Below are 26,682 nucleotides of genomic sequence, written 5' to 3' on the forward strand. Positions count from 1 at the left end.
GACCTCAGTTTTAGGATCTTAGTGCTCCAACCACCTGAGCCATCGGGCAGGACCACAAATTATTTTTTTCTTCCTTCTCTATTTATTGTAATGCAAAAGTTTAGAATGAGCCACCCCAAGATATGCCTCAGTGGTATGCAGATTGCTGTGAGCTAATGACAATTTTAGCTTTCAAGCTCAAGAGACATTTTGTCCCCTCCCTTTAACTACTATCTATAGAGCAGGGCAAATTTCTATTTATTAAATGTCTGTCCTTATCATCCTGGAATGACCCTTTGAAATATTTAAAGTTCATTACCTCATCCCAAGCTCAGAATGTCTTATGTATCTCAATCATCCTCTCTCTGACCCACAGTCAGAGAATCCTGCAGGTGGGTTCTCTGACTCTCTCATGCATGTGGGGTTCCCGTATATATGTATCTATTAAATTTATTTTCTCTTGCTAATCTGTCTCATGGCTATTTGATTGTTAGACCAGCCAGAAGAACCTTGAGGGTAGAGGAAACTTTGTTCCTCCCCACAGTAACATCCTATTATGTTGGTGCAAAAATAGTTGCGGTTTAAAAGGTTAAAAATAATTGCAAAACCGTAATTACTTTGGCACCAACCTAATAGATAAGGAGTTATTCTGTCCCTAAATTCTCTCCAAAACTTTGTTTTCTATCTTTTGCATCACCTATTTATCCCCCAAATTTTCATAAGTAACAGCCTTTGAAAGCTTTCCTTATAAAAATTATCGGTTATATCCTACAAAAATAAATTCCATGAGAAAAAAAATTACAAAGACAAAGCAAAATACTTAAGGGGTTGTGGTGGTAAATTCTTCAACTGAGGTCTTCAGTTTAGAAGACTAAAAGGAAACTGTTTTGAAAGGCTCCAAACATGAAAATAGTCAGTTTATGAGCTTAATTATAATCATATTTCAGATATACTAAAAAGTTTCCCTGGAAACTTATGTGGAATTGCTCAGTTTTTTCCAGAGTCCAGAGCACTAAAAACACCTAAGAAGGTGTTGACAACTTGAATTTTAGCTTTGGTACAGCCAACACACCTACTTATACTCTCCCTGCAATACAATATCTGTAATTACCTAAAAGGTCTTGATGCTCATCCAAAAAGTCTTCTTTGGAGGCAATAGCACTGAACAATCTGTCTTACCTGGTGTCAGGTACTTATTTTAGCTCTTCTATTAATGAAAAATGCTTTTACAAACAACCAAACAAACAAAAAAAGACTAAAAAGTTGGAGATTACTATAAATGAGCTTTCTGAAGGTTTTTTTTTTGTTTGTTTTAAGATTCTCTTTTTTTGATACATCCTTATTTTTCAACCAAGTCATTTAGGGCTCATGCCAGTCTTTGTATTTAAATATATTCTACTCATAATAGCTTGTCTATAAAAACAAACAAACAAAAAGCTGAGATCTTACTGGCAGAATCCAAGAACAGAATGTATAAACTAAGTACTAACATGGAAAAGTCAGACACACAGCCTGATTTAACAATACTCATTTCTCTGGTTCAATATCAGCTTTGCCTGTACTTTTTCTTGATATTTCAAAAGCAGAGAAGATATAATTTTCAGCTATTTCCCTTAACAGTCGTCAATTACAAAATACCTCTGACCTATTTTGTGATCCCATTCTATGCAAAGGCAGTTTCCAGAAATTGAGTGCACAGACCTGTGATTTTTACTTTTAGACACATCTCTAGAAAAATAAGCAAGAAGAAAGGGGAGATACAAGTAAGTGAGGAAGAAACAAAGAACAAAAAAAATAAAATGCAAAAAAATATATACATATGGTTTTATTTTTAAGTGTCCTGATACCTTTATACAAATAACTTTGAAAGCTTATAGGAATACAAAATGTAGGACATTTTTTTAAATGACTTAAGAAAAAATATTAAAAATTAAGAACCTTTAAATTAAAAAAAAAAGAACCTTTAAATTAAACTATAGTTGATTCTTCCTCTACTGACATGAAACAATATATCATTTTTTAAATTAAAGTTTATTGAGGTGATACTTGTTAGTAAAGTTACATCAGTTTCATGTGTACAATTCTTTAATATATCATCTATTTATCACATTATGTGTTCACCACGCAGAGTCAATTATCTTCCCATCACCATTTGATCCCTTTTACCTTTATCTACCATCCTCATTCCCCCTTCTCCTCTGGTAACCCCTAAATTACTGTCTATGTCTATGAGTTTTTAACTAAGATTCAAATTTCAAAAAAATTAGATAGGTGATCTCTTTTGTCCCATAATTATTTTACAAATTTCTTTCTTCATAATGATTTTAAGTTCAAATAATTTTAGTTAACTATAAGAATCATGTACATCTTGTGATTTAAATATTTTTTATAATATTACCTCCCTTCCAAAACAAACAAAAAAAAGAAACTGACCCCTTTATCATTATGAAATATATTTATATTTCCCTTATAATATTCATTATGAAATATATTTATATTTCCCTTATAATAGTCCTTCTTCAGACATCTACTTTGTCTGATATTAATATAGCTGCACCAGATTGCTCATGATTTGTATCTGCATGGTGCATCTATTTCCATTCAAGTTGGAAAAGACAAAAATTAACTATTTTCTTCCCCTTTTGTTTAGGAAAAAAAATGCTAGATAGGCCAACAGAAATAAAAGAGATATAGGTTAGACGTAGAACATAATGACCTTGTCCTCCTGGTATAAATAGAAAAGCCCACTGCTTGCATGAGCAAATGGTAATGACTGCTATATAAAGGAGACCAAAAGAGAAAAGTGAGAAGAGTACAAAAGGACACAGAGAAAGATTAAGTATCTTGCCTAGTCTTTCTCCACCTGGGGAGAGTAGAGAGTAGACATTCCCTCTCTTCCAGTTAAACATGAGAAGTAAGAAATATTTTCCACCCCAACAACTTCTACCCTGTGAGATGATATCATCTCCATGTTACAGATGGGAAATCAGAACTTATAGAGTCATATTAATTGCTTTAGTCTAGTAAATTGAAGAAGTGGAAGTTGGAATCCAGAATCACCTGGATAAAAATCAAGCTGCATTCAGAAAGTCCACCTGTCAAATGTATATTCATGTACGAGTTCATAAAATATTTGATGGGAGGCTACTAAGTAAATGACTCAGTATTAACAGTTGGATAAAATATGATGAAAACAGCAGGAAAAAAATGCCTTCCCTTATGAAACATGGCGTAGTGAAAAATTCAATTAAAATGTTGAGTGATGAAGTGTTTTGATAATCAAGTTTGGCATGTTATACAAATAAATGAAAGGGTACATAATAGTCACTTGGGGGCATCATATAAGGCTGGTGAAAGTAAGTGATCCCTCCACAGTGGGTGAAAATCAGCAAGGGAATGAATCATGGATGGAAGTGGGAGTAGCAGTAAAAAGAACATTTTGAGTAAAACGTGGGATAAAAGGAAATATGGACTCATTTGGGAAATAAAAACATTTGATTTGTGTGAATAAAAGATTACTTGTAGTGTTGATTTGTCAAATGCAATAAAATAATTATAATAATGTTTGGAGAGATAAACAAGAGACACATTATTCAGGGCCACATAAGCTCTATTAAGGATTTGGGACTTCATCAAAAAGCATGGGGGAGCCCTTGTAGATTTTTCTTTTTAGTAAGTAAATCTTGATCTGACTTGAATTTTAAATCATTTGCTGAATGTGTGTCCTGGAAAATGAATTAGATGGAAGTAGGTCCTGGTTTTAAGAAAAATATTAGGAGAATTTAGCAACAATGCAGACAAGAAATTATGTTGGCCTAAACTAGCAAATTGACACTGCAAAGAGAAAAATGTGGATTAACTCAGGGAAAATATATAAAAGAGAATGGGAGAACTTTGGCATCATTTAGATTGGGAGGAAAAGGAATTGGAAGGGAAATAATAAGTCTTCTCTTGGGAACAACTCATTGGATGGTATCTCTATTCTCTAAGGTAGGAAACTGATTTAGAGGGCACTGGATAAATGAATTTTCTATTTGGACATGTTGAGTGTGAGATACCTGCAAACCAACCAAATGGAAATGTGCAGCAGGATGATGACTAGTCAGATCAAAAGAGAACACCATCTAAAATAATAATATTTATTTGGAAGACAGAAATTCAGTTTTCATTCAGGGAAAATGCTGAAAAGAGACAAATAAGAGGGATAAATGAAAAAGAAACCACAAATAAAATTAAATAGAAGACTGCTATAAGGAAAACTGTAAGAGAGATGGGTTTTGGAAAATAAGCAAAGGGTTTTAAAAATATATTTATAAGTGCTGAATGATGACAAAAGTTATGGAATGATTCAGTATGACAGAACTGAAAAAACAATGGTAAACTTAAATAGATTAAATAAGACTACAAATACTTTGCTGCCCCTAATTTTTTTAGAGATGAAGTCAAATTCCCCTTCCTTTGACTTTGGGTTGGCCTAAGGGACTCAAATGACAAGTACAAAATAGTGAAGTAATATTCTAGGACTTCTAAGGCGAGTCCATGAAAAGATTTGTGGGCTGTATCACAGCTGCTAGGATTCCTAAACCACCAAGGAAGAAGTTCAACTACCTTGGTGGAGATACTTTGTGAAGAAGTGCTAAAAGTACACGGAGAAGGAGAGAGAATCAGCCTTCTAGCTTTTCCCCTAGCACCAAGCATGTGAGTAAATACATCCTGGAAATCACACCCACCCCAGCCCAGCTCTGCCAGCTAAATTCCACTGAGTTACTCAAGTCAATGTCAAGTGAGACAGAAAGATTGTTATTTTAATTCACTAAAGTTTGGTGTACTTCTTAAATGCAGCACTAAATATCGTGAACATACTTGTATCTTGGAAGTATAGGGATACCTTAATAAAAACTTGTGATATGTAGCATTGGGTTTGGTACCTGGAGCCAGATGGAAAGTGTCAGGGCGTAGAGAATTTTTTTTAGTGATCCAAGAGAAAATGGGTCCCTTATTGTGCTGTGGCAGAAATACTAGTGAAACTGTTGCCTGTGGTAACGTGGGAAATAGAAAATAGCTAATTAAAAAATAGATGCAGCTAGATGGAATTCCAAGTTGGATGTTAAATGTAACAATGAATTTTATTTTCTTGTTATAAGGTACTGATAAAGATAAGCTAAAAAAAAGCTTTCAGTGTTCAAGCAGAATTCAGAGGGCATCCAAAGGAGCCAGAATTTCTTAGTTCAAAAATAAAATAGTTTCTCATCCTTAGTTTCGCCAAGAAAAAAAAGAAGGAGAACAAGAAGAAGACAGAAAGAAAAAGAAATATTAGAAACAGCCACACACACAAAAAAAAATGTTCTCACTTAAAGAATGGATTCAGGGCTAATGTTCAATATTCAGTAAAGCGCATAAAAGAGTCAAGACATCAGCAGATGTGACTGTAAGATCTTTTCTTTTGTTTGAATGTTAGAACAAGTTAAGGGTAGGAAGGGCATTAAGTATATTAGGACACATATATCCTTTCACGTAAGCAATGAACATCCAAGAATCTTAAAGGTACAGTTCACAGCACTATTACACTCAATTACATAGGACACTCTGTCTTGGAAAAAAGAACATTGGGACTTTGATGAATAGAACAGATTACAATTTGATACACAAGAAGTTATTTGACCAGTTTGACAAAGAAAGAATAACAATGTAAATAAATAAATAAATAAATAAATAAATAAATAAACTCTCCAGATTCCCATACTTCCACAGGCAGGAAGCCAGTTGAGAAGGCTAATAAGTTGCAAAAACCAGCCATTTATTATGAAAAAAAAAAAAAGAAAAGAAAAAACGTGGAATCAGAATGTGCAGCTAAGAACTGTAGAGAATACTTTCCAGGGAGCAGGACTGGACCTTCAATAAGAATCTGGTTACAAATGTAACTTTTATAGCTGCCTTTAATCAATCCAGTGCACTATTTCCTTTGTCACCCATTCTTCCCTTGACTTCTAGGACAACATATTCTCTGGATTTTTCTCTTAATTCTTTGATTGATTGCTCTCAGCTTTATTTGCTCTAGTAAAATGCGTATTTCTCCCAAACCTTGTGATGTTGTATTACAACAGGTTCAGTCATCTACACTTAAAATATCGACAATCTCATCTATTTTCCTGGCTTTACATATTGCCAGAATGCTGATGAATGTCAAGTTTAAAACTCAAAATGTCCCCTAAATTCTAGACTCATCAATCCAAATATTTATAAGACATCAACCATTGGATATATAATAGATTTTTCAAATACAACATTTCCAAAATTTAACTCCTATTCTCTTTCAAACCTCTTCCCACACAATTTGCCAACTTATTTGAGGAACACCCATCTTCAATGTTCAATCATAATTTCTGGAATTATTCTGTACTCTTATTTCCCTTTTTATTCCACGTTCAATCTATCAAAAATTCTATTGCTTCTCTTTTTCAAATATACCCATCACTTCCTCCACTGGATTGTCTGTTGTCAGCTAGGTTATACTCATAACATTTCCCAGAATCCCCTTCCTCTAACATTCAGGGTTGAATTAGCCTTGAAGAGCTTCTTTGCAAGCAAAAGCGAAGCACTGGCCATAGCTCTCTGAGGATATGATTGTTAATTATGGTGATAGATAAAAGCATAGGAGCTGACAGGTTCAATTTTACTTTGATCTCCTCAATGTTTTGTCCCACCTTTTCTCATTTTTGACATGGATCCTAAGCCAATCACCAGACACTCAGTTGAGGGATCCTAAATATCTGCCATGGACTATTATACCAGTTATTACTTCAGTGCCTCACTAGAGCCTAATTTACTTTTCAAATTGACTTGTTGGTGACTCCTCCTGATTCCTCAAACCTCCTTTAGACTTTACTTACTGATTTTCTCCAATAATTATACAAGGCCATATATATATAATATTATAGATATATTAGGCTGTATGTATTAGGCCTATTTTTCTGACGAACGCTAATAGAAACTGATACCAACAGTGATTCTAGAGTAACAGTGTTTTTAAAGAACTTTTTTTGAACTTCATAAAAATGGCGGAGTGAGGTGAGCCTCTTGAAATCTCCCCTGGGATTTACAACAAATTGAACATCTATAACTCCACAAAGGACTCCCTGCACAGCAGACATGCAAGACGAAGAGGCACACTACTGAAATCACCTAAAGGTGGGAAAATTGTGCGAGCTGGGGACAAGGGAAGGGAGAAGTGCGCAGATGGGGCCGCACAGGGAAGACACAGACCTAACTCAGGGCTCCAAGCTCTCTGCATCCCAGAACTACCACAGCTACGGGAAACGGAAGAACTTAGACTGCTAGGGCTCCATTTATGGCCCACAGGACTGGGGGTACAGCATATAACACAGATGAACCCAACGCTCACAGCAGAGACCTCAGAGCAAAGACTGAAAGAAGAAGGCTGAAAACGGTGGTTTATGCCCTCAATGCCACAGAGAATGGAAGTCTTAGGCACTGAGACTAGCTGCCCCCTCCCTACCGTCCCAGAGCTCGCCCCACCCCAACCTGCCGAGGGCTGAAAGAGAAACAGTAGCAGTGTCACATCAAAAGAACAGAATATTTGCAGTGTGGTCTGCAGACACAGATTTGCAGCCCAACTAGTTCTGGCAAAGGGGAGGGAGCTGTGGAAGGAGGACTGGCTGTGGTGGTGGTCACCGCCATTGCTCTGGGCCACATCTCACAACTAACCCCACCCCTGTCCCCACCTATCTGGGAGGATCTCTACAGGAGTAAACCAAACGCTGAAACACACGGGTTCTGAATCTGGTGCAGGAGGAGCTTTGGACCTTCAAAAGCTCTCCGCATACCCACACTGATGAAGCTCCCTATGACACACGCGAACTGTTAACAGAGGAGAAGTCCATCTCCCAGGGAATCCCCCCATTGTGTGAGAAGCTGGAATAATGCAGAGAAAACATAACACTACAGTGTGACAGAGAATAAAAGGCTGCAGTTGGAGAGAAAATAAAACATTTTACCAACACCTACAGGAAAACAAAAGAAAGACATCTTCCTATCAACCTGTTGTAGGACCCACTCCTGTAGATGCCTAGGAAGAGAAATAATAAATCAGTAATTGCCATGAATAACCAAGGAAACAAGACAGCTCAGATAGAAAATGAAGAGTCTCCAGAAAATGAACTTAAAGATATGGAAATATGTGACTTAAATGACAGAGAATTCAAGATTGCAGTTCTGAAAAAACTCAACGAGATGCAAGAAAACACAGACGGGCAGTTTAATGAATTCAGAAACACAATCAAAGAAAAAAATGAACATTTTACCACAGAGATTGAAATTTTAAAAAAAGAACCAAATAGAATTTCTAGAGATTATGAACTCAATCGAAGAAATCAAGAATGAAATTGCCAGCTTAGGTAGAATTAATCAACTGGAGGAAAGAAACACTGAGATCGAAGATAGAAACCTAGAAATGACATGGATGGAAGAAGAAAGAGACTTGAGACTTAAAAGAAATGAAAGATGCCTACGAGAACTTTCTGACTCCATCAGAAAGAACAATATAAGAATAATGGGCATACCAGAAGGAGAAGAAAGAGAGAAGGGAACAGAGAGTATATTCAAACAAATAGTCAATGAGAATGTCCCAAATTGTGGAAATAACTGGATCCTCGAATCCAAGAAGCAAATAGAACACCTAATAACCTCAACAACAACAGGCCTTCTCCAAGGCACATTGTATTGAAACTGTCAAAAATCAACGACAAAAAGAATCCTCAAGGCAACCAGGGAAAAGAAGACGGTCACCTACAATGGAAAGCCCATTAGAATATCATCAGATTTTTCAGCAGAATCTCTACAAGCCAGGAGGTAGTAGAAACAAATATTCCAACTATTGAAAGAGAGAAATCATGAGCCAAGAATAATATATCCAGCAAAGTTATCCTTTAGATATGAAGGAGGAATAAAGACCTTTCCAGACATACAGAAGCTGAGGGAATTTTCTAATACACGACCTGCACTACAAGAAATACTAAAGGCGGCTATTCGACCGCCATCAACAGGGACAAATTGTGGCAACCAAAACATAAAAAGGGGGAGAGTAAATGCCTGAACCAGAATATGGCAATGGAGAAAGTAAGCATGCTGAAGAAAATGAATATTGAAAATATCAAACTTTCTTTACATAAACTTAATGGTAACCACTCATAAAAAAAATCCAGAACTGAAATATATACTGTAATAAAAGAAGAAACAGAGGGGGAAATCATAGAATACCACCACACAGAAATAATAAGCAACAACAAGAAGGCAAAGAAACAATGGAGACACCCTCTTAACAGAAAACTAAAGATAGAATGATAGGAAATCCTCACATGTCAATAATCACCCTAAATGTGAATGGACTGCACTCACCAATAGAAAGGCACAGATTAGCAGATTGGATCAAAAAATTAAACCTAACCATATGCTGTATCCAAGAAACACATCTCAGCTACAAGGACAAACACAGACTTAAAGTGAAAGCATAGAAATTGACACTCCAAGCAAATGGTATCCAGAGAAAACCAGGTGTAGCCATAATGATATCAGATGAAACACACTTCAAGGTAAAAAAGGTAACAAGAGACAAAGATGGACGGACATTTCATGATGGTAAAGGGGACTATACAACAAGAAGACATAACAGTCATCAATATTTATGCCCCCAATCAGGGAGCACCAAAATATATCAAGCAACTACTAACAGAACTAAAGAGAGAAATTGACCAAAACACAATTACACTAGGGGACCTAAATACATCATTGACAGCTATGGATAGATCATACAAACAGAAAATAAATAACAAAATAGCAGCCCTAAATGACACATTAGATGAAATGGATATAATTGACATTTATAGAGCACTTCATCCTAAAACATCAGACTATACATTTTGTTTTTGTAGAGTACATGGAATATTCTAATGGATAGACCATATATTGGGACATAAAACTAGCCTCAGCAAATTTAAGAAGACTGAAATCATTCCAAGCTTATTCTCTGATCACAAGGCTTTGAAATTGGATATGAACTGCAAAAGAAAGCAGGAAAAGCCACAAATACATGGAGATTATACGATATACTTTTAAAGAAGGACCAGGTCAAAGAAGAAATTAGAGGAGAGATCAAAAGTTACATAGAAACAAATGAGAATGAAAATACATCCTAAAGTTTTTGGGATGCTGTGAAAACTGTTTTAAGAGAGATATTTATATCATTACAGCCTATCTCAAGAAACAAGAAAAATCCAAATAAATGACCTAATGTTACACCGTAAAGAAGTAGAAATATAAGAACAAATGAAACCCAAGGTCAGCAGAAGAAAGGAGATAATGAAAATCAGAGCAGAACTAAATGAAATAGAGAACAAAAAGAAAATACAAAAAATTAATGCGACTAAAAGCTGGTTCTTTGAAAAGATTAACAGAATTGACAAAACCTTGACTAGACTCACTAAGTTAAAAAAAAGAGAAGACACTAATAAACAAAATCAGAAATAAAAGAGGGGAAGTTACCAGGGATGACACAGAAATACAAAGTATCATCCAAGAATACTATGAAGGACTATATGCCACCAAATTCAATAACCTAGAAGAAATGGACAAGTTCTTAGAAACATATTGTCTTCCTAGGCTGAACCATGAAGAACTGGAAAATCTAAATAGACTGATCCCCAGTAAGGAAATTGAATCAGTCATCTAAAACCTTCCCAAAAGCAAAAGTTCAGGACCAGTTGGCTTCTCTAGTGAATTCTACCAAACCTTCAAAGAGGATCTAATACCAGTCCTGGTCAAACTCATCTAAAAAATTGAAGAAGAAACAGTACTCCTTATCTCATTTTATGAGGCCAACATTACCCTGATACCAAAACCTGGTAAGGACAACACAAAAAAGAAAACTACGGATCAATATCTCTGATGAATACAGATGCAAAATCCTAAACAACATTCTAGCAAATCAAATGCAACCATACATTAAAAAGATTATTCATCACGACCAAGTGGGGTTCATCCCAGAGGCACAAGGATGGTTCAACATATGCAAATCCATCAAGGTGATACATAACATAAAATAATGGACAAAAGCATATGATTATATCAATTGATACAGAAAAAGCCTTTGACAAGATACAACATCAATTTATGATTAAAACCCTTAATAAAATAGGTATAGAAGGAAAATACCTTAACATAATAAAGCCCATATATGACAAACCCTCAGTTAATCTCATAATTAATGGTGCAAAACTGAAGCCCTTTGCTCTACATTCCGGAACATGACAGGGCTGTCCCCTATCACCTCTGCTTTTCAAAATAGTTTTGGAAGTCCTCAATAGAGCACTCAGGCAAGAGAAAGAAATAAAAGGCATCCAAATTGGGAATGAAGAAGTTAAATTGTCACTCTTTGCAGATGACATGATGCTATGTATAGAAAACCCTAAAAACTCCACCAAAAAGCTATTAGAAACAATCAATAAATAAAATTGCTGGCTACAAAATCAACGTACAAGAGTTCATTGCATCTGCATATACTAAAAATGAAATCTCAGAAAAAGAAATAAAATAAAAAATTATTTTTGCATTTGCAGCAAAAAGAATAAAATACCTAGGAATAAATTTAACCAAGGATGTGAAAGACCTATATGCTGAAACCTGTAAGACATTTTAAAAGAAATTGAAGAAGACCAAAGAATTGGAAAGACATTCCATGCTCATGGATTTGAAGAATCAACATAGTTAAAATGGCCATGTTACACAAAACAATATACAGATAAAATGCAATCCCCTTCAAAAATCCCGATGGCATTTTTTAAAGAAATAGAACAATAAATCATCAGATTTGTTTGGAACCACAAAAGACCCCAGATAGCCAAAGCAATTTTAAGAAAAAAGAACAATGCTGGAGGTATCACACTCCCTGACTTTTGCTTGTACTACAGGGCAACAATAATCAAAACAGCATGGTATTGGCAGAAAAACAGACACATAGACCCATGAAATAGAATTAAGAACCCAAAAATAAAACCACATAAATATGGGCAGATATTTTTTGACAAAGAAGCAAAAAAAAATACAATGGAGAAAAGATAGCCACTCCAATAAATGGTGCAGGGAGAATTGGAAAGCCATGTGCAAAAGAATGAAACTTGTCTACTATCTGTCACCATGCACCAAAAGTAATTCAAAATGGATCAAAGATTTAAGCATAAGACCTGAAATAATAAACTGCATAGAAGAAAACATAGGTCCTAAACTTATGGATCTTGCATTCAAAGAGCATTTTATGGATTTGACTCCAAAGGCAAGGGAAGTAAAAGCTAAAATAAATGAATGGGACTATATCAAACTTAAAAGCTTCTGTACAGCAAAGAAACCATCCACAAAATAAAGAGGCAACCAACTGAATGGTAAAAGATTTTTGTAAAAGGTGCCTCCAACAAGGGGTTAATATCCAAAATATAAAAGAAACTCATATAACCCAACAACAATAAAAAATTAAAAACCCAGTTGAAAAATGATCAGAGGACCTGAAGAGACATTTGCCAAAGAGGACATACAAATGGCAAATAGACATATGAAAAAATGCTCAACATCATTAATCATCAGCGAAATGAACATTAAAACCACAATGAGATATCACCTAACCCCAGTTAGAATGGCTATCATCAACAAGACAAATATTAACTAGTGTTGGAGAGGCTGTGGAGTAAAAGGAACCCTCACATACTGTTGGTCAGAATGCAGATTGGTGCAGCCACTATGGAAGGCAGTGAGTGTGGAGGTTCCTCAAAAAATTATGAATAGAACTACCATAAGACCCAGCAATCCCTCTCCTTGGTATCTACGAAAAAATCTGAAAACATTTATACATAAAGACAAGTGTGCTCCAATGTTCAATCTAGCTTTATTTGCGGTGGCCAAGACATGGAAACAACCAAAATGTCCTTCTTTAGATGAATGTGTAAAGAAGTCGTAGTATGTATACACAAGGGAATACTATTCTGCGGTAAGAAAAGATAAAATAGGACCTTTTGTGACAACATGGATGGATCTTGAGATTATAATGCTAAGTGAAATAAGTCCGACAGAAAAGCAGAGAACCATATGATTTCACTGATATTTGGTATATAGAGCAAAAACAACAAAAGAACAAGACAAACAAATGAGAAAAAAACACAAAAAAACTCATAGACACAGTTTAGTGGTTACCAGAGGGTAAGGGGAGAGGGGGGTGGTAGATGAGGGTAAAGGGGATCAAATGTATGGTGATGGAATGAGAAATGACTCTGGGTGGTGAACACACAATGTCATAGATGATGTAATACAGAATTGTACACATGAAATCTATATAACTTTACTAACAATTGTCACCCCAATAAACTTTAATTGAAAAAAAAAATGTTAAATACTTTATAAAGGTGTAATTGATATATAAAATATTGCACATATTTAATGTATACAATTTGATGAGTTTTGACATATGCTACAGATGTGAAACCATCACCAAAAATCAAGATAATAGACAGCCAACACTTTTAAATAGTCTCTTTTGTATTTTAAAGTGAATTTTAAGGATTAATTTTTCAAAAGTCAGCGTGGAGTTCTGGTATTGGCTTTTTAATATGCTTGTATTTGGAACAATAATGATTCTATTTCCAGTAGTAAACAGAGTACTGTTCATGTGAAGGTTTTGTAACAGAGATACATAAAATATCACTATTGGAGATAGTCAATCAACCGATTGATCAATCTATCTACCTATCTATCTTTCTGTGAATTTTGTTTCTCTGGAGAACCCCAACTAATTTTTTTATATATATGAAGAAATCTATTAAAAGGAATTGATTCATGTGATTAAGGAGGCTGACAAATCCCAAGATATGTATTTGGCAAGCTAGAGACCCAAGAGACATGTGTTCTTCTACTCTGAGTCCAAAGACCTGATAATCAGGAGAACTGATAGTGTAAATTCCATTCTGAAATCAGGCAGGCTGGATGTTTTAGTGGAGTCTAAAGGCCAGAAAAGACCAACATCCCAGCTCATTGTATCAGGCAGGAGTTCTCTGTTACTCAGCCTTTTTGTTCTATTCAAGTTTTAATTGATTCGATGAGGCACACGCCCTTTATGAAGGCAATCTGTTTTATTCAGTTTACTGATTCAAATGTTAATCTCATCCTGAAACACACTCACAGATACACCCAGAATAATGTTTGACCAAATGTCTAGGTCCCACATATTATAGTCATGTTGACACATAAAATTAACTATCATCTATGGAAAGTCAAAAGACCCAGAATAGTCACATGACAATAAAGAAAAATAACAAAGGCAGAGGACTGACACTACCTGACTTCAAGATTTTTAGAGCTATGATAATTAAGACAGTGTGATATTGGTGAAATAATGCATGAATAGATCAAAGAAAGAATATAGAGAGCTCAGAAATGCACCAACACAGATATAGTCAACTTATCTTTCACAAAAGAACAAAGGTAATTCAAGTAAGAAAGTCTTTTCAACAAATAGAACTGGAACAACTTGACCTCCCACAAGAAAAACTTAAATCTAGATACTGATGTTACACTTTTCACAAAAATTAACTCTGATGGACTGTGTAGACTTTAAACACAAAACACAAAAGTATAAAACTAGAAGACAACATAGGAGAAAATCTAGGTGATCTTAAGTTTGGCAATAAGCTTTAGATATACCACCAAAAGCAAAATCCATGAAAGAAAAATTAGTAAGTTGGACTTCATTGAAATTAAAACTTCTACTCATGAAAGACATCGTTAAAAGAGTAAAAGGCAGGCGATAGACTGGGCGAAAATACCTGCAAAACATTTATCTGATACAGGACTTGTACTTTAAATATACAAATAATTTTGAAAATTGAACAATAAGAAAGCAAGGCACTCATTTAAAATTGAGCCAATATCTGAACAGACACTTCACTAAAGAGGATACACAGGTGATAAATAAGAAAACTAAAAGATTTTCAACATCATTAAGGAACTGCAAGTTAAAAGAACAATGAGGTATGACTACATCCCTAGTATTAGAATGGCTAAAAGTCAACATTGGAAACACCAAATGTTGATCAGAATGCAGAATAACAGTAATTCTCATTCACTGTTTATGAGAATGCAAAATGGCCTGGGAACTTTGGAAGAGTTTGGCAATTCACTACAAAGTTTAACATAGTCTTACCTTACAATCCAGCAATCACACTTTATTTACCCAAATTAATTGAAAATGTATTTCCACACAAAACCTGCATATAAACCTGCATATAGCAGCTTTATACATACATGTATACATATACATATACATGTATATAAATATACATATATATATATATATATATATATGTTTTGTTTTGTTTTTAAATGGAAGTAATCAGGACTTTCTTCAATGGGTGAATGTGTAAATAAACTATGGTACATCCACATGGTAGAACATTACTTAGGTATAAAAATAAATGGGTTATCAAGCTATGAAAAGGCATGGAGGAACCTCAAAGGCATAGTCCTAAGTGAAGGAGCTGGTCTGAAAAGATTACATATTATTTAATTCCAATTGTACAATATTCTGGAAAAGGCAATACTATAGATAGTAAAAAGATCAGTGGTTGCCATGGGTTGGGGAAAGAAGAGATGAATAGGTGAAGCGTGCACCAAAAGAACACAGGAGATTTTTAGGGCAGTGAAACTACTCAGTTTATTGTTATGATGAATACATGTCATTAAACATTTGTCAGAACACAAAACTACACAACACAAAGAGTAAAACTTAATAGACTTTAGTTAATAGTAATGTATCAGTATTGCTTCACCAATTGAAAACATGAGCCATACTAATGAAGGATGTTAATAATTGTTATTAGTAGAAGCTGAGTGGAGAATAAACGAGGCATATGGGAACAATCTGTACAATTTGCTCAATTTTCTCTAAACTGCTCTAAAAGTTAGTTATTTTTATTTAAAATTATTTTTAATTTGAAAAGGAATTAGATAATTATTTTCTTGTCAAACAGAAATATTTCCCTAAAAGTCCCAGACAAATAAATGACTGAGTGTGATGCAAATTGCAGCAAAATTCAATATACATTTATACACACAGAGAGATGTTTATAAGCATGTGTCTTTTTTAATGGTAAATTTACGCATGCAGCAGTATTTTTTAAAGCACATTTAGGAGTAGTTTGTAAAATATTAAGACTAGTTTGATCGGGAATAATTGGTTTATATAAACTTTGTTTATTAATACTACAAAAAATTATGTCAAGAATTATATGATAACATGAGAAAATTCAAATTAAAAATAAAATGCTTGTGTGTGTTTTTAACTTGTAATTAGATGTAGTTATTTTGTTGCACTATTCATGGTCAAACAAAGTATATATGAGCTATTTATTTTTGTAAAGTGTTTATTATAAGTTACATCATAAGGCCAAGATACAAAGTTTGTACTGCATTGCTAAAAAAAAATTAGCAGTTTTGTTTCCTACTCAGAGAATGTGTATGTGGCTGCTTTCATATTTGTGGGGCTGATATCACCTTATTTCTCTGGTAAATAAATTTTCATTTAAATCATCCACAATAGTTAAAAGAGAATTTGTAAATAGCTTATACCCATTAATAAATATGCTTTCATAAGATCGATTTCAGTCAAATATGTAAATAATAGTGTAAATAAAATTTATATAAGTAATGTTGATTTTCATGTTTTAGTACATATTCAATCTTTAAGTGGGCAAATACACGTTTCTAGTAAAATGGCATAATTTTATAAGTAAAACATGTATTTTTTGAAAATTCAAACATTAGTCCCATTATACTTTTTTATATAATTTTGGTATAATTAGATAACAATTAATCTGAAGAAATAAGCAAACGACAGTTTCTGGTTAAAATTTGAAAGAAAAAAATGATAAAAGAATGTTAAGCTTTCCATATCATATAATACATTCTATTTTAAACCAATGTTGATGTTTCTTATGGATTCAGATTGGGAAAACAGTAAAATATTACATTATATATTTTTATAAAGTTGAATACTTTTTAAATTATGAACCAAAAAGTTATACTGCTGGGGGCATCGGTTAGCTCAGTTGGTTAGAGTGCTCTTAACAACAAAGTTGCGGGTTCTATCCCAACATGGGCCACTGTAAGCTGTGCTCTCCACAACTAGATTGAAACTACTACTTGACTTGGAGCTGATGAGTCCTGAAAAGACACACTTAAATAAATAAAAGTTTTTTAAAAAAAGTTATAGTTTTTACACACCATTATGACTCCTGAATCAAGTTTCTCCCTCAGTAAAACTGATGTTTTTAAATAACCATTAATGATTGAGAAAACTTGTTTTGTACATATTTTGGTTGGAATATTGTGTAAGCAATATATTATTTATACCTCTAAAAATTTCAAGTTAAAACGCATACAAATGAATTTTAAATTATATACAAATCATTATGGATTCTCTGATATTTCAGAAAAAAAGTTTTTGACTCGTGAGACTTTTGAAGAAACGATATTTACTCTGACATCTATTTCTTAGAGATGAAAACACATGGGAAAGCTAGCTGACATAATTAGCAGATAGTTGATGATAAAGCAATTAAATAAAAGGTCATTTGCTTTATCTCTGAACAAAAAAATTATTATCCCTGTTAATCTATTAGCTGGAATAATTTGTTTTATAAATGTTTCTGTTCATGCTGAAAATCAGTAACTCTCATAATGAAATGCCCTGGTTGAACCTCATATACACAAATTGTAACACCTAGTGCTATGGTTGCACTTTAAACTGATATGTTGTCACTTCAAATTACATTGCATTGGCATCTGTGGTTATTTAGTATTACAAGTTAATTTGGATGACTTCCAGAACAAATAAACAAGTGCAAAACTGTCTCAATGCATTTATTTTGCTTGAATGATTGCAGGACTTTTTTGTGTGTATGGCTTTAATGTTCCAGAATAATTTTATCTAATAGCAGAAGGTGGCTGTAACAGCAGAAGACTTCCAAACTGTTCTTTTATTATAAATTATATGAAATCTACATGAAAAAAAATGATATTTAATTTTAATTACAATAGTAACAAATGGAAAATGACTAAAGGATCTTACAAAAAAGTTACGTACATAACATAATGAAAATAATAACAGTAAAATATAAATGGCAGTATTGATAGAAAAACAGAATAAATAAAAAGTAAGAATTTTGAACTACTTGATAAATTAAAGAAATCATGGTTGATGAGCAGGAGTAAGAACTATTCAAAAATACTACACACAAAATGAAGTGTAATCCTAAAACAATAATTTTATTTTTGTAATCTAAACAATGATATTTCCTATGAGAATTTACCAATTCAATGCCAAGTAAGGAATCACAAGCAGAATATACATACCTATTATATCTATAGGTACATCTATGTTCTTAGTCTCTCACTATAACCTATTAATATAACAGTCACCCCTGCTAACACATTTAAATCTTAAAGTTGTGCCTGCAACCATGTAACATGAAGGCTGCAATATATGTGGTGTGAACCAACAATATGATGAATGATTAAATAAAAAAATATATATTACAGCGAAAGACACACTGCCATTAATCCCCCTCAAAATACTCCCCCCTCATGACAAACATACTTATCCCATCATTCCTGCCATTTTCCTAAGCAGTTCTGGAAGTCCTCTTTCCTGAGTGTTTTCAGTTGCACTGCCATGGCTGCCTAGATGTCCTGACTAATTTTGACTTTGGGGTAGAGCCAGAAGTCACACTGTGCCAGATCTGGTAAATAAGGTGGATGAGGACACAGAGTAATGTTTTTATTTGACAGAAATTGTTGTATATCAGAAGTGACGTATGACACAAAGTGTTGTCATGATGAAAGATGATTTATAGCACACTTCTCTCAACTGGAGCTCATACCTGACTGACTGAACCGAACAAGTTGAAACTTGTCACGCTCTGTTACTAAGGTTCAATGTACCACTTCCTGTATTGAAGATCACTGCCTTTCTGTTGGATGGCACTCAGTAGCAGCATTCACCATACTTTGCAATAACAAACGAAAGGCTCCATATCACATATCACTTCTGGTATGGCAATTTCTGTCAAATAAAAACATGACGGGTGTGTCCTCATCCATCTTATTTACCGGATCTGGTATCATGCAACTTCTGGCTCTTCCCCAAAGTCAAAATGGCCATGAAAAGTAAACATTTTGAATCAATTCAGGACACCGAGGCAGCCATGACAACGCAACTAAAAACACTCACGAAAGAGGACTTCCAGAACTGCTTCAGAAAGTAGCAAGATGTTGGGATAAGTGTGTTCAAAGTGAGGGGGGAGTATTTTGAGGGGGATAAATGGCAATGTGTCTTTTACTGCAAATATATATATATATATATATATACATATATATATGTATATATGTATATACATGTATATACATATATATTTATATATATGATTTATAGCACACTAAAATATACATATGTATTTTTTTTTTATTTTTTTTTAAACATTCACTGTATTTGCAGACTGTACCTCGTACAGATGGCTTGTTCCTGGGACACTTTTTTCTCCATCTGTATATTCACTCAGTGAAATATAATCAAGTCCCCGTACTTTAATCTATATGCATGAAATTACATTTCCTGACATGATTGTCCAACAAACATATCAAAACTCCTAGGTTTAAAAACTGTGATGGTTATTTTTTTTATGTGAATTTGGCTAAGCTATGGTTCCCAGTTGTCTAATCAAGTCAAACATCATTCTAGATACGGCTTTGAAGATACTTTTTAGATGTGATTAACATTTAAATCAATAGACTTTGAGTGGAAAAGATTACCCTCCACGATGACTGTATGAGCCACATTTAATGAGTTGAAGGCCTTAAAAGCAAAGACAGACTAAGGGTTTCAAAAAAAAAAAAAAAAAAAAAAAGCATTCTGCCTTTGTAACATAGAAACTAACTATTTCCACGCTATAGATTTCAAACTCAAGACTGCAGCATCAACTCCTACGAATTTCAGGTTTGCTGACCTGGTCAACAAATTTTCAATTAGTCAGCCCTCACCAAATTCCTCAAACTCTCTCTCTCACTCTCTCTTTCTTTCTCTATCTCTCACATATATATCAAGGTAAACATTCACAAGCAGTACCTAAGAGATCCCGGAGATTTACAAATATAGATAGAGATAGAGAGAGATCTATCTCTAGATCTCTCTCTATCTCTATCTCTATCTCTATCTCTATCTCTACACAAAGGGTGCCAAAAAAAGTATATACATTTTAAGAAAGAAAAAAAAAAAAACCTGTATTAAAATTGTAATACTCAATATATACCAATAACAAAAGATGAATACAAGTCATGTTTGACTTCTGCAGTTACAAGAGGTGCTCAAAGTGGTTACCATCAGCATAATTTTAATACAGTATTTTTTCCTTTCTTAAAATGTGTATACATTTTTAAAATGTGTATACGTTTCCTTTCTTAAAATGTGGATACATTTTTTTTTTTGGCACCCTCTCTCTCTACATATATACAAAATAAACTTTTACTTCAGGTATATATTATAATGACTGTTTTCCAACAAATAGATGAAATTAAAACATCCATAGAAAAACAGAGAAGTAGAAAAGGAAGTGATGGTTGAAATATTTAACAACCAATATTATAAAAGTGTCAATAAATCAGACAGCACCTTGGATTTATAGAAAGATAAATGAAATAATAAAATCCACTAGCTGTTATTAGTTTTGCTTTAAACCTTTAATGAAGTTGAATTCATAATAAAAGCTATTTCAGAAAGACACTATCAGACCACCTGAATAACCTCCGCAGGCTGGCTGGCCCCCAGGCTGGGCAGGGCAAGTATCTCTTATAAAGCCTTGCCCTCTAGCACAATGAGAAGCCTGTGGAGCCCAGAGGCCTTTGAAGGGCCCCTCTGTATTCCCTTGGCATTGGGCTTCTGCCTGAACCTCTCCCTGCCACTACTAGGCACCACCCTGGAGCCCTATCCCATGCCATGGACCAAACTGAAACAATAAAGCTTTTTGCAGAAGAAAAAAAAAGAAGAAACTATCAAACTCAGATTTTCACAGTTCTCACAAATTTTTATAGAACACTTTCATTCAAATATGAAGCAAGTTTCTGCAAAGTATAAAAAAGATACTTCTTTTTCCCATTATTTAAAGAAAAATTATAGGTCATTCATAAATTTGTGTGTAATTATTCTAAAAAATGTTTACAAATAAATCCATAAATGTTTAAAAATTATGATACATGTTGGTTATTTCATCTCAGGAATCCAAGAATCTCTGATATTGGAAAATCAATTAATTTAATTAACTAGATTAACAGGATTAAGTAGAAAAATCCAGAGGTGTATTCTATAATCCTTTCAATATGAGAAAGGCAGGGATTTCTGTCTTTGTTTTGTTTAAATGATGTATCTTTATTTAGAAGTGTGCCTTGCAAATACTACATTCTCAATAACATTTGCAAAATGAATAGCTGCAGAAAAACAATACATGAAACCAAATATTCACTCATTTAAAAATTAATTAATTAAACTTTTATCAAACAAGAAATAACAGGAAAGTTCCATAATGAGTCGAAGAGTATATTTTTAAAAAATGAACAACTATATGCATAGCATTGTGTTTAATGTTGAAATATTGAAAATGGTATCTGTAAAATAGATGAATATAAAATCAGCATAATAATTTTTATTGATAAGTGAGCAAACATAAATATAACTTAATAAAGATTTGTTCTACAATGGTATAAAACTGCAGTGTCCAGGAATAAATGGCAAATCTAAATTATTTGATATTCTATAAATAAAATTATAAGACTATTGAAAGACATTAAACAGTCCTAAGTCAATGAAGTCTGTATTATCTTCTTTGATTGTAACTATTAATATCACAAAGATATCTATTTTTCAGTATTTTATTTTTTAATTTAATGAAATTCCACTGAAAACTAACATCATTTTTTGAGAATTTTCACAAGCTGATTTTAAAACTTACATGGAAGGCACATAGTCCCCAAATTATAAGATATTTTGAAGAAAAACAATCTGGGCAATATAGTTTCCTACATTAGTAAGTATAAAGTTATATGAATTAAGGTAATGCAGTGTTTGATCAAGAATAGACCAATATATGCATAAAATAGACCCGTGCCCATATCAAACTTCAGTATTGCAGAGATGCCCTATCACATCACTGGTGAAATGGAGGACTATTCAGCAATGTAAATAGAAAAAAATGACTATCACTTTGCATTTAAAAAAAAAAAAAAAAAGGAAACAAAGAAAATAAATCGATTGGATCCCCAAATCATCGTAAGCAAAATTTAACTCTAGATGAATTAAGAAACTAAATGTCTAAACTTCCCAGCTTATTAATGAAGAAAAATCATCTACCCGATTAAAATAATGGATAAGAAACATCAACAAACAATTCACAAAAACATGAATCACATATGGCCAGAAAATAAATGGCGAGATGTTCAACATCATTAATGATTAAGGAAATGCCAATCAAAAGTTCAATTAAATGTCGTCTTATGTACATTCAGTTGGCAATAACTGTAAGGCTTACCAGTGTCAAGTGTTGGGGAGGATGTAAAACTGCAGGATCTCCTAGGTATTGCTTGTGAATGTTTAACTTGATACAACTGATTGGAAAACATTTTCACATTGGAAAATACTTTTCCATAACAATTATGCTCTTCCAAATTTTTCAGGCCAAAATCTTTGGAATCCACCTGACACCTCTCTTTTTCCCAAGGCTATGGTGACCAACCACCTGGTTTTCCTGATTGAGAGCATTCTCATGAAGTTATGCTTCCTGTGCTATAACCGGAAAAAAAATCCAAGGCAAATCTGGTTTGGATAACCTACCTCACATCTCACACCCAATCTTTTAGCAAATCCAGTTTATTTCAACATCAAAATATGTTCAGATCTTCTACTTAATGTTATCCCTACCTTTACCTTCCTGCTTCAGGCTCCCAATGTCTGTTACCTTTTTAAGATAAAAATCAGACTCTGAAGGCAAACATTAATTTGAAGTAAATTTTCTCCCATTACTATTATGTCTACTAGTACTGATTAAGGGACAAATGTAGACTCGAGTTTGTACGTACTGATGGGGCTCTGATCAGATACCCCAAAATATGCAACTTTTGAATTAAAGTTACTTAAGAAACATGTTCAAAAAGAAGACTGTGCTTGTCCTTTGTTCTCCCTGAAAGCGGTTAATAAATCTCTTCTGTGAAAGGTGCCTTCCCTGCAATAGGGAGGTGGGAAGATGTCCTTATCACCAGAGTTAGGGAATTCAGGGCACAGAGGCCTGTGTTAACAAACTGCTTAGATTCTTCACTAATTAAGCAGGTAAGTTTCTTTGTCTTGTCATTTTCTCATGAACTGATGGTTCCGTTGTCTAAAATGTATAAAAGTTGCCTGCTTTGGTCATATCTTTAGTTCCCCTATCTATGAGACGTCTGTATGCATGACATCAAAGTTGATTTTTTTCTTGGTAATCTGTCTCACGTCAATTAAATTCTGAGATCATCCAGAAGAACCTAGAAGAGTACAAGAAAAAAAAAAAAATTCTCCCCTTGACAGTTGGCTTAGCCAGAATATTAACTTCCCTGGCTGGACACTACTTGCCTGAGGCTGCTGCAGCTGGGAGACCCTGGGATTTCTGACAAGTGCTGGCAGAAGGTGAGAACCATGTTAGTCTTCCAGGTCTCTACCTGCAGGGTCCAATGCAAATGAGAGTAGTGAGAGCCCTTTCTCCTTTCTAAATTTAGATTAGCCAGAGAAAATATTTGTGGAACTTCTTCCTTAGTGACTCTGGTAAATTTGGTAAATGAGTATTTTTGGTTTTTATTGATCTTTTCCTCCCAAAGATGGTGTCAATGTAATAAATATCCAAATCTGTAGAGAATTAGTATAAGAATGTATTTAAGCCAAACTGATGACAATTGCTGGAAAGCAAGATGTCAACTGCACTGGAGAATGACAGTGTTGCAGTTTCTTTTAGACTTCTGGAATTAATGAGGGAGTGTAAGCAAGATTGTATGAAGGTGGGAGTGAGGCAGCTTAGTTAGTATGATTGCTAGGTAGACAGGAGGGTCCCTGGTGGTAAAAATAAAAAAGCAGCCATATCCTGAAACTCCAGGTCCTGGAAAGTCTCCTTCACTCCAGGAGAAAGATATGAGAATGCGCCTTGAGGTTAATAAATTATCTCAAATCCCTTCTGGCCATACAAAGGACCAGATCTGATTGATAGGAATGGGTTAGTTCCTTAAGCCCTTCAGGATGGGCAAACAGGACAAACCTGATAGATGAATTCAATTAGAAGGCCCCAGCTCCCTTCCCCAAGCAGGCAAGGGAAGGTATAAAAGTAAGAGCTTTTGCCTTAGTCACTGGGCACCCCCATTCGGGACCCTCTCCCGCTTGGGAGCTGCCTCTAATAAACTATCTTCCTTTAAAACTTTTTGCCTCTCCCTGGTCAGTGTTCCCACACTTTGGCTTCATGAGACATGATCCCGGACCACACCCAAACACTGCTGGCAGATCCAACATCATTTACATTATTTGGGGACTCACAGAAAAATATTCCTACTTCATTTGGGGACTCATATGGGATTGAAGGAAAGGTAAATATGATCTGTGCCTTTCTACTTGCCCACCCTATTGGCCTTCATCATGTTTTGTCTCCTTTTTCTATCATACAAACAGTAGGCCTCCATCAGCCATTTAAATGAGGAAAGTACGGCTGCTACTTTCAAGACTCGGAGGGCAGCTCTTGCAGAAGGGCTCTGGTTGATCACCTCCGGCACTGAGCTAGAGGAATGTCGGCCACAGTCCAACTGCCTTCTCTCTTGCTTTTCTCTCTTGGATGGAGTAAAGACCAAAGATGGCGCGCAGTTGAGGTGAATGGCCCTTGGCAGCAATTGCAGGACTCTGACGGTGGCTACTCTGCGGTGTGGCCCAAAGGCTCCCTGGGTCTTCCCCCAGCCAGACTGACTGTAAGGGTGCCGTTTGGAAGCTTCCCTCCCCCTCTCTGCTACTTTCTCTTATTCCTTCTGCTGCCTTTTTCCTTTCCACGAGAAGACTGAATACTGGCACGTGGCCAGGACTGTGGGCCTTTGTGGACAACTGAGGGACCCTGATTGTGGTTGCTCTACAATGGATCCCTCTGGTCCCTTCCCAGCCCAACTTCCTATAACCATAAGTGTGCCAGCAGGATGACTCCTTTGTCTCTGCTGTCCTTTTATTCTGCCACTATCTCTCCCTAGCACATGAGACATTGGTCTGGGGTCCCTTCCCTGTGAGACCTCCTCAACATTCTCCAGTAACATATTTTAACAAGCCAGCCAGGAGGTAAGTCCCTTTTAGGGGACACCAAAATCTCTCACTCACTTTCCTATACCTCTTTTTGTTTGCCGTCCTTTGCGGGCATGGGTTGGACAATTAAATGGCCATTAGGGTGTCCACCACTTGAAAACTCCTGTGACAGGATAACCCAGTCTTGGAACAGGTCATTTAGTACCTGCCAGGCTCAAGACAAACCCAAGCACCAGTGAGGTCTGTGTTTGTACAGCATAATGCCTCTCTGGAGACTTGATTTTTCATCTCCTCTGTTCTATCTCTGTACTCATCTGGGGACCCTGTGGCTTCTCTGCTGCCTGGCTCTGCCCCCAGCTAGGCTCAACTGCAGCTGAGAGGGAGGGGCTACAAGAGCACAGCTTCTCTGGAGACCTACCCACCAGGCCACCTCAGCCACCACCAGGCAAAGTTTTTAAGGAGGACCAACATATTCTGGATTTGCTTTTCCATAAGGAAACAGCCTTTTCTGAAGCCTTTTGGGCTTCAGGTATCTCTTTTTGTCCCCACTCACATATTGGGCTTCAGGGCCTCCTTCCACTCCCTCTTGCCTAGGCCACATGCCTTCCCTACAAGCTTTAAGTATATACTCCATCCGTAAACATCTTTATTTAAAAGGCCACTATTATATTAATCGGCCATCAATTTTTGTGATGCCCAGAGTTGGGACATACACTGCTTTACCTTAAGGCACCTCATTATTGGCCACAGCCTTTATTGGCCTGTGGGCCAGTGTCAGACATTCAGGCAGGGACAGGGTAGGCGCCCACCTGGAGGCACAGGCCAGGCCACACAGGTAAGTGTGAATAATCCTGGTGCGCCATGTCTCCTCACCTGCCTCAGAACTGGTCACACGACGTCCATGGCCCATGCGTCTAGGGGACGCCCTAGAGCAAGTTGTGGGAGATGAATTGCAAAGGGACGCCTTTCTGTCCTTCCTCCCTTTCAGATAGGCAATCAGCCCTCATGCGCCTACATCCCCCTGAATTACATCTTGAAACACTGGGACAAATTTGACCCTCAGACTTTGAAGAAGAGGCGCCTGGTTTTCTTTTGTTCAGAGGTTTGGCCTAAGTACTCGTTGGAATGGGGAGACTTGGCCTTCTGAGGGAAGTATTAATTACAATACTATCATGCAGCTAGACCTGTTTTACAGAAAAGGAGGACAAATGGTCAGAAGTTCCACGTGTTTAGGCTATTTTTGCCGAGGGACAATCCAGATC

General features: G+C 35.3%; 1 pseudogene; it reads right to left on the reverse strand.

Annotated features, from left to right (window-relative positions):
- LOC109458893 (protein SEC13 homolog) overlaps positions 1 to 26,330 on the reverse strand; it is a 65,763-nt pseudogene extending 39,433 nt beyond the window's left edge.
- Positions 26,331 to 26,682: the final 352 nt, after the last annotated feature.

Source organism: Rhinolophus sinicus, linkage group LG04, assembly GCF_036562045.2.
Source record: "Rhinolophus sinicus isolate RSC01 linkage group LG04, ASM3656204v1, whole genome shotgun sequence".
Taxonomy (NCBI): Eukaryota; Metazoa; Chordata; class Mammalia; order Chiroptera; family Rhinolophidae; genus Rhinolophus; species Rhinolophus sinicus.